The sequence below is a fragment of the Hyla sarda genome, chromosome 6 (assembly GCF_029499605.1).
Source record: "Hyla sarda isolate aHylSar1 chromosome 6, aHylSar1.hap1, whole genome shotgun sequence".
Classification (NCBI taxonomy): Eukaryota; Metazoa; Chordata; class Amphibia; order Anura; family Hylidae; genus Hyla; species Hyla sarda.
The window spans coordinates 231,511,699-231,521,824 of record NC_079194.1 but is presented as its reverse complement, the minus strand read 5'-3'; the positions used below and the strand labels follow the sequence as shown (position 1 = coordinate 231,521,824).

At 41.2% G+C, this 10,126-nt stretch overlaps 1 pseudogene; it reads right to left on the bottom strand.

Moving 5' to 3' along the window:
- Window positions 1-312: 312 nt before the first annotated feature.
- LOC130277960 (U2 spliceosomal RNA) lies at window positions 313-383 on the bottom strand (annotated as a pseudogene).
- Between the last annotated feature and the right edge of the window lie 9,743 nt (window positions 384-10,126).

Here is a 10,126-nt window from a genome sequence, read left to right as displayed (position 1 = left end):
TGGATGAGTGCAGATATACTGTCCGGACACCCAGCCAGATCTATAAAAATTTCTCCAACCCTAGCCAGAAGGCCGGGAATCAGGAGGTGAAGTGCCAAAAGGTGCCAAAGTGGTTAGTGTCCATGCTTCCACTCAGTGAGGCCATCCCCAGTGAGTTTAGGCACCAATGTATCCTGGCTGTAGACCCCCCGGCCAAATTACCAGACCCAGAGGGAACAGGTCTCATTGGGGCAGCTGTTGAACTGGTGTTGTGGCACCAGCCCCAGAATGCCCTGGTACACCTGCCCTCCATGTAGACATCCATTCCCTCTCAGCGGCTGGACTAAGACCACTGATTAAAACAGATACTACACTTGATCTTAGCCAAAGGGCCAAGAAGCGAGAGCAGCACAATCCCCAGGAGGTTTCAGGAGAGTGGCACCATTCCCAGGATGCTTCAGGAGCTTTTTTTTAAAGGTAAGAAGAACAAGGGACACATGACTGAAAGTTGGATTTGACCCCCAAGAATGTGAACAGTTTTTACTGACCAAGTGTTATGTAGGGCAGGAAAAAGTGCAGCCCGGAGCTCACCCAGACCACTGTCCCTGCCTTTTGGGGTACCCACATCTTTAATAGGATGGCTACAACCATGGTGCTAGAAAGCCTGCAGTACAAAAACAGAAAACAGGAATAGTCAGGTCACTTAACCAAGGGCCAAAATAAGCAAAAAACATCAAGTAAGGAATAATATAGGAGCTAGCACAAAAATAATTCAAACACAGGCAAGGAGTAACAGACTGGCTGAGTATATATATATATATATATATATATATATATATATATATATATATATATATATATCCCATCTGAGAAAGGGCTGGATGCTGAGGCTGATGTAATTGGTGTTTATGAAAAGATGGTGAGGTGATAATGGGAGAAGAACCATGGATATTAAATTGTTAATTGTCCTTTAATTCACCCTTATGTAATGTCTTGGTCTAGGGTGAAGAGTTGTCCATTTACCCATTTATGATGTTTTGAAGCTTAAATCACATTATGTATACAGTATGTGTTTTTTTTTAATTGTTACCAGAAATCTGCAACAAATCCACCATGTCTGAACATGACCAAACAGAAAGGGGGGAATTGAAAACACATACACACAGGGATAACAAGTAAGGGTAAAAAGTTCTCCAGCAAGAAATATTGTAGTTGTACTTTGCTCAGAGTCCTGAACATGAGACCTCATCTATAAACGTAAAACTCTCTGACAGGGTATTTGAGAATGAGTTTTCTATACCAGACAATGGCTTTAATCAGTTGGTTGAATGATATGAACTCATAGGTTGAACTGTGACTTTTTAGTTTTTGAGTGATAGTTTTGTAATATTGGCTTACCGTCCTTTAGTGAATCAAGCCTATAATATTTTCCTCTGTTTCCAATTATTATTCTTTTACCATTTTCTCCATGATTCATGCCATTACTCATTCAGCCTATGCTATTTTTTCTTTAGTTTTAACTTGCTTAGTATGATGAATGTGAGCAACTTTTATTTGAAGTGTTATTCTTTGATTCTTACTGAATTTCTGTAATACTTTTTTGTATTTGATTAATAACTATATTAAAATATGTAAGCTAAATACCCTTTTACACAGGCCAATTATGAATTAATGAGCATTCCTAGAAGTTCTGATTTGCCCGATAATCGGACTGTGAAAAGGGCCTTAAAGGGGTACTCCGGTGGAAATTTTGTTTTTTTTAAATCAACTGGTGCCAGAAAGTTAAACATATTTGTAAATAAATTCTATTTCAAAATCGTTATCCTTCTAGTACTTATCAGCTGCTGCATACTTTTTGAATTTCTTTTCTGTCTGACCACAGTGCTCTCTGCTGACACCTCTGTCCATGTCAGGAACTGTTCAGAGCAGCATAGGTTTGCTATGGGGATTTGCTTCTGCTCTGGACAGTTCCTCAAATGGACAGATGTGTCAGCAGAGAGAACTGTGGTCAGACAGAAAGGAAATTCAAAAAGAAAAGAACTTCCTGTGGAGCATACAGCAGCTGATAAGTACTGGAAGGATTAAGATTTTTAAATAGAAGTATTTTACAAATCTGTTTAACATTTGGCACCAGTTAAATAAATAAAAAATTTTTCCACCAGAGTACCCCTTTAAGAATTTGCAGCCCTTGGCAGCGATCCCAACTGGGCAATCGTCCATTTCCATACTAAGTGCAAATGGAGGGGGATAGGGAAGACAGCAGGCTCAAAGTCAGCAAAGCAGGGTCAGTACCAGGATATCGTGTTAAGATCAAAATCAATACACAGAGTCATTTCTGAAAGTCTAGTTCAGGAGAGCACATCAAGGTTCAAATCCCAAAGACAGAAGGGGTTATCCAAATCACAGACAGAGAGTCAGAAGCACAGGAATCCTATATTCATCAAAAATGTTTGGAAAAGCACAGAAAACCAATTACAGGTGACTGTGGACAATAGTAGCCTGTTTAAATCAGGCACCATCATATAGCATGGGATGCCGGTGCTGAGTCTGATTGGCCCTTTGTCCATGCTGTCTGTAGGGCTGGAAGCCTTAGCAATGGAGCGATGCTGTGGGGACCACTGCTAGACCACTGTCAGGTAAATATCTTACAAACACATTTTCAAGCATTTTGAATTGCTATTATACATTTAAAATATGCAAACACAACTCTGCTGCCATCAGTGACCCATTTTGTGTCTACAACTCCTTTATAGAAATTATATACCATTATCTCCATTTTTCTGCTTCTATGATTGAGCAGTAAAATTTAAATAGTTACATGGTGTGAATGTAGCCTATCACTACTAGAATAGATTACCAGCAGGAAGTCTCTTGCAAAAATTGTACAAAATAGAAGTAGCACAATGAGGCTTGCTGCTAAGTAAAAATGAGAAACAATGTGCTGTTAAAGAGGTATTCTTTTTTTATTTGATTATGCTACAGGGGCTGTAAAGTTAGTGTAGTTCATAATATAGTGTCTGTACCTGTATTGCATGGTGGTCTCACAATTGTTCTGTGATCTTTGCCACAAAGTTTATTTTTAGCAGCATACAAAATGACTGGTGTCTCAGGTTTTCCCAGGTTGCAATGTGGCTCGAGACATTACATCACTAGTCAGGTGTTCAGAGTGTGCCTTTCTTTGCTTCAATGGGTGGAGCGACCGCTGGGTTTGAGGGAGAAGAACTGTATTTTTGAAACAGCTGGAGGCAGCCTGGTCAGAAAACACTGGTCTGTTGCATTGAAGAGATCACAGGTGTGTTTCAATGGATGGGGTGGCTGATATCTGGCACACTTAAAAACAAGGAATTATGGGATTTGTAGTTGCGAACAAATTCCAACAGGAAATAGCCAGCTCACAAAAATATAGACACAGCGTTATGGTAATATCACAACATAGACATTTAGCCCCATTTAACCTAAGATGAGTTTTGATCAATCACTGAAACCAGCAAGTGGGGAGAACGTTCACGCACCCCAAGACAGTCTCCTAGAGTTACATTATGAGGTCGTGTGGCACAGAGCCAGGAGAGAACATGCTTAGTGTGGTCTTCTCCTGGCTCTTATTAGCGAAAACTAAGTGACCTTTTAAGCAAAAAGATGTGTTAAGGTACACGTTAATTCTGATTGTGCACAACCCTTGGCCAAAATTCTACCTGGTTAAGATAGTATGGCAGGTCCGCACCCATTGGATTTAAGTATTTATCCTTTGTTCCAAATACAGATTGACTTCATTACTTTATTACAAAGCTACAAAAGATTTTTTTTGTAAGTGTTAAAATAAAAAAGGATGAAATTGGCACTTGAATACAACTCCTTTTTTTTAAGAAGATCAATTGCCTAAACTCTACAAGGAATATTACTGCAGATGTCATATGTCAGCTGCTTGGTTGTACCCATAGATGTAAGTGACTGGGACATTTATCTCCATTCCTGGCTCATCTCATCCACCAGTGAAAAGGTTAGGAAGGACACAGTGATATTCCACTAGAAATTGACCTTGCAATTGGATGTAATAAATTATGCTTCCTCCCCTAAGACAAATTTTACTGTAATTGACCTCTAATAACATAATGATGAGGTTTCCAGTTTCATCAGAATTAAGAAGGACTGAGTATTTCATGTTCTAGGAAGTGACTGTGCTGCCTTCTATCCTACCATGTTACCATCCGTGTTTACATACAGCTGATAATTATCTATAATTAGCGTTGGGGAAAATCCAGGAACAGAAAGAAGGTGGCATCATACATGACCACAACCGCCAGGAAGAAAACAGACAAATAAAAGAGCACCAGAGTGTTAAAGGGATACCGATAGACTGTTTCCTCATTTGATTTCTTCTAAGTAGTGTGGGCCTGTAATTGTCATCATAGATATACCTCAACTATGAGAGACATAATGAGAAAAAAAATATCCATAAAATCACATTGTCTGATTTTTAAAGAATGTATTAGCAAATTATGGTGGAAAACAAGTATTTGGTCAATAACAAAAGTTCATCTCAATACTTTGTTATATACCCTTTATTGGCAATGACAGAGCAGTGGCGTTGCTAGGGTTGGTGTCACCCGGTGCGGTAGAAAATGGTGTCACCCCCATACCCACCCCCTCCCCCCAGTAAGTTTTTAGCCTGTTGTGACAGACACCACTGTTGTAGCGCATTGTGAGAAATTCCAGTATAATAATCAGATATACCAGTTGCCACAGAATAGGAAAGTGTTAAAGAAGTTTTCACCATTTAAATATACAGCTCCATGAATTACTTAAAGGGGTACTCCACTGGAAAACATTTACTTTTATATCAACTGGTGCCAGAAAGTTAAACAGATTTTTAAATTACTTCTATTTAAAATCTTAATCCTTACAGTACTTATAAGCTGGTGTATGCTCCACAGGAAATTAAGTAGTTCTTTCCAGTCTGACCACAGTGCTATTTGCTGACACCTCTGTCCATGTCAGGAACTGTCCAGAGCAGGAGAGGTTTGCTATGGGGATTTGCTCCTACTATGGACAGTTCTTGACATGGACAGAGGTGTCAGCACAGAGCACTGTGGTCACACAGAAAAGAAATTAAAAAAGAAAAGAACTTCCTGTGAATCTCTTATACAGCACACACAGTCAGAGAGACACACACTCACAGGCAGTCACACACACACACACACACACACACAAAGAGTCACACAAACACACACACAGAGTCACACAGTCACACACACAGAGAGTCACACAAACACACACACACAGAGTCACACACACACAGTCACACACAGACAGAGATAGAGACAGAGAAACAGACACACACACTCACCCATCCAGCGCAGCGATCCTTCTCTCCGGGCACCCTGCGAGTGACGCACACACTTACGTCCTCCTGCGTGGCCATGCGGTGGGACGTAAGGCCGGCGCAACCGAAGACGTGGGAGCGGAGGTCGGGAACAGTGCTGGTGAAGGCAGGGTGGGGGTGATGACGGACGGGCACACAGTGCAGGTGAAGGCCGGGGGGTGCTGACGGACGGGAGGCCGGTCGGGCACAGATAGGGGGGGGTGTCGGTGTAGCTGGGGAGGGGGGTGGGTGCTGCGGAGCATCTTGGTGTCACCCCATTAGGTTGGTGTCACCCGGTGCGCAACACCACTGTGACAGAGGTCAAACATTTTCTGTCAATCATCACAAGGTTTTCATAAACTGTTGCTAGTATTTTGGCACATTCTTCCATGCAGAACTCCTCTAGAGCAGTGATGTTTTGGGGCTGTCACTGGGCAGCACAGACTTTCAACTCCCTCCAAAGGTTTTCTATGGGGTTGAGATCTGGAAACAGGCTAGGCCACTCCAGGACCTTGAAATGCTTCTTATGAAGCCACTCCTTTGTTGCCCAGGTGGTGTGTTTGAATCATTGTCATGCTGAAAGATCCAGCCATGTTTCATCTTCAATGCCCTTGCTGATGGAAGGAAGTTTTCACTTAAAATCTCACGATACATGGCCCCATTCATTCTTTTCTTTACACGGATCAGTCATCTTGGTCCCATTGCTGAAAAACAGCCCTAAAGCATGATGTTTCCACCCCCATGATTCACAGTAGGTATGGTGCTCTTTGGATGCAACTCAGCATTCTTTTTCCTCCAAACATGATGAGTTGCGTTTTTATCAAAAAGTTATTCTTTGGTTTCATCTGACCATATGACATTCTCCCAATACTCTTCTGGATCATCCAACTGCTCTCTAGCAAACTTCAGATGGGCCCGGACATGTACTGGCTTAAGCAGGGGGACATGTCTGGCACTGCATGATTTGAGTCCCTGGCGGTGTAGTGTGTTACCTTTGTTACTATGGTCTCAGCTGTCTACAGGTCATTTACTAAGTCCCCCCGTTTTGTTCTTGGATTTTTGCTCACCATTCTTGTGATCATTTTGACACCACGGGATGAGATCTTGCGTGGAGCCCCAGATCAAGGGAGATTATCAGTGGTCTTGTATGTCTTTCATCTTCTAATAATTGCTCCCACAGTTGATTTCTTCAAACCAAGCTGCTTGCCTATTGCAGATTCAGTCTTCCCAGCCTGGTGCAGATCTACAATTTTGTTTCTGGTGTCCTTCGACAGCCCTTTGGTCTTGGCCATAGTGGAGTTTTGAGTGTGGCTGTTTGAGGTTGTGGACATGTGTCTTTTTTTTTACTGATAACAAGTTCAAACAGGTGCCATTAATACAGGTAATGAGTGGAGGACAGAGGGGACTCTTAAAGAAGAAGTTACAGGTCTGTGAGAGCCAGAAATCTTGCTTGTTTGTAGGTGACCAAAAACTTATTTTACCGAGGAACTTACCAATTAATTCATCAGAAATCCTACAATGTGATTTCCTGTATTCTTTCCCCCCCCATTCTGTCTCTCATAATTGAAGTATATCTATGATAAAAATTACAGGCCTCTCTCATCTTTTTAAGTGGGAGAACTTGCACAATTGGTGGCTGACTAAATCCTTTTCCCCCCACTGTATAAGGATCTTTCAGGAAATAATATTATCATTATGTTCCTGCAATGTTCCCAGAAAGATCATCCATCCTTCACCTGGTATACCTGATCATGTCTGAACAATTGTAATGGCCAATATGGTATACAGTGTGTATGGCCGTGCATGTAAAACTAATCTAATGTATATGGCTACATTTATATGGGAAATATTTATTTAATGTCCCAAAGTTTCTGTCATAAAGCAACATATTTTTGAAGTCCCTGTTTGTGCTTAGCACCATTTAAACGGTATATAGCAAACTCCCCTAGTTAGACAGCGTGATAATCATGGCATATATTATCTTGGAGCCTGAGCCATATATAGTTTGTTGGGCTGGGAGCTATCACCTCTTATTTGCCCAGGGATCTAGATTAACTGAGCATGTATGTTTGTTTCAATAGGCAGAGGGGAGATAAGCTGCTACAAATCTTTCAATGATTATCTTTCAAGTGCAACAAATACTTAGCCTGATCTGATAGGTATGGCCCTATTTTTCTAATCAACTGGTGCCAGAAAGTTAAACAGATTAGTAAATTACTTCTATTTAAAAATCTTAATCCTTTCAGTACTTATCAACTGCTGTATGCTGCAGATGAAGTTGTATAGCTTTCTTTCTGATCACCTCTGTTCATGTCAGGAACTGTCCAGAGCAGGAGAGGTTTGCTATGGGGATTTGTTCCTGCTCTGGACAGTTCCTGACATGAACAGAGTTGTCAGCAGAGAGCACTGTGGTCAGACAGGGAGCTATACAACTTCCTCCGGAGCATACAGCAGCTGATAAGTCCTAGAAGGGTTAAGATATTTAAATAGAAGTCATTAACAAATCTGTACAACTTCATGGCACCAGTTGATTTTTTTTTTTTTTTTTTACCAGAGTACCCCTTTAAGGTGTTATTGATTTATCTATTTATTTAAATTAAAACAGCAGCAATTTTTTTTTTATTAAAAACACCTACTCACCTTGTCAGTACCCCAAGAATACAGCACAGGCAGCCGGCAGCCCCCTAGTCTTTGTTTACAAACACATGACCACTAAGGGCCCAATTAGGGCCCTTTTACACAGGGCAATCACTGGGCAAATGAGCATTCCTAGAAATGCTTCTTCCTGATATTCGGCTGATGTAAAAGGGGTGACAATATACATTAATCTTATTGGCTGCACATCACCCTGTGTAATTATTTTAATGAGTTGCAAGATGCCGCAATTGATTGTAAAGCCCAGCTGTATGACCGATTGAGCTTTGTGAAAGCTAGCAAACAAGCGCCAAGCAACGAGATAGTCACTATTTGCCTGCCCCCTATCAGCAAGTGTAAAAGAGCACTTAGTGTTCATACTACTGGTATTACCATTCAGCAATGGGAGCCATGATGCCAGTAGTACAGCATACGATTACTGAAGCCACAATGGTCCTATGCTGGCCAAGTGTAAAAGACCAAGGTCACCACTGGAATATCAGGGGATGAAAGAGTTGAGTATCATTTGCTCTGTAGGTTGCGCTCCCACCCGCACCAAACATTCGGACGTTGAACCGTTTCCTGGGTGACGACAGGTTACCTACAGGAAACAGGCCAGTCCGGTACTTTCTTTGTATTATGTTTTTCACACACCTATCTACAACAATGCGCTATGAGGGACATATATGATGGCTTATGCTTGTACCTGCTTGTCCATGTTTAATGGTGCACATCTGCAACCTAGGTGTCGTGGAAATATTAAGTTGTCACATTGCCTTCATATTGTGCGATATGGCGTAGATTCATGTGTTGTCGACTGGCCACCATAGCTGCAGATGTGGGGGTTTGTTGATGGCACATGGAGGTGTGTCATATCTTCTGTAGGCTGAATCTTTACCTTGTAACCTAATGCTGACTGTATGTATGGTCGTGGCTCTGTACTATAGGAGTGGCTATTGAAAACCCTCCTTTTGATGTCTGAATAAATAAACTGTACTGACCTCCAGAGAGAGCATTTCTCTCTAGGCTGGTGGGAGAAATCAATTGTAGGATCACTGACTGACTCTGTCTGTGTTTTTCCAACTATTGCGAATTCGCTATCCCGAGCAGGCACCACTGACGCTGAATCTTATTACAAGTCTGGATTTTCTACAACATTGGGCATTTAGATGTTGGAGATAGTGATAGATGACCAGACTGATGCTATGCATATTTGATTATCTTATCCATTATACTGTTGATAATCAATTGTGCCAATGCTTTCCCCCTCAGGAAGCTGCTCTATGCAGTGGAAACGCGTTGGGCATTTCATTATTGGTACAATTGGTACGCCTATTTAATCCTATGTTATTGGGTCACACTACTGGTGTATTTTATTGAGATATCTATGAAAAGTTACGTATTAAAAAAGCACTTCCTATGGGCTTTATATTCCCCCATTTATTTTGTCTTTATATCATATACCCACTTTAATATCAGCTCATAGGGGCCATAAAAATCATAAGTCCCCTAACTAAAAACAGCTGTTTCATGCTTTAGTACAGAGGGTTCTTATCGGCTAGAGAGATGCCTCAGGGCTTGTTAACATCACAATTTGGCCCAATGCCTGAGAAGTCTCCATATACCCTCTCTTTAATGAGAATTAGTGTTCACCCTGGTTCTTAATTTGAATACATATTAAATACATATTTACAAAAAACTTTTGACACATTGTAGAGACATTTAAAAAGTTTTGATAGGTCGGGGTCTGGCAGTTCACCTGTGAGTCTATGAATTTGTCTACTGCAGCTTTGTTTAAGCGATTGATGGTGGTCTCAGCACCCAGACCCTTGTCTGTCTGACATGTCAATATTTCCTTAATTGTCAATAGCTGAGAGGAGGAAATACTATTTATGCATAATATCAAACCCTTTGTTCCCAATGTTTCCTATAGATGATGCTTGGTGGGATTTCATGGTTAGATCCTGGCTTCATTACAAGTCTTGAAGTAGTACACACCTCTTTTTAAAGTATTTCCCAGCCAGCAGCAGTAAGGGAGCTGTTATAGCCTCTCGGCCACTGTCAGTCAAGCCTCATTCACATCAAAGTGAACATGTATTTTCATAGTTCCTTCACTGGGCACAATGATCTAAACACAACACTGCACCACAGAAA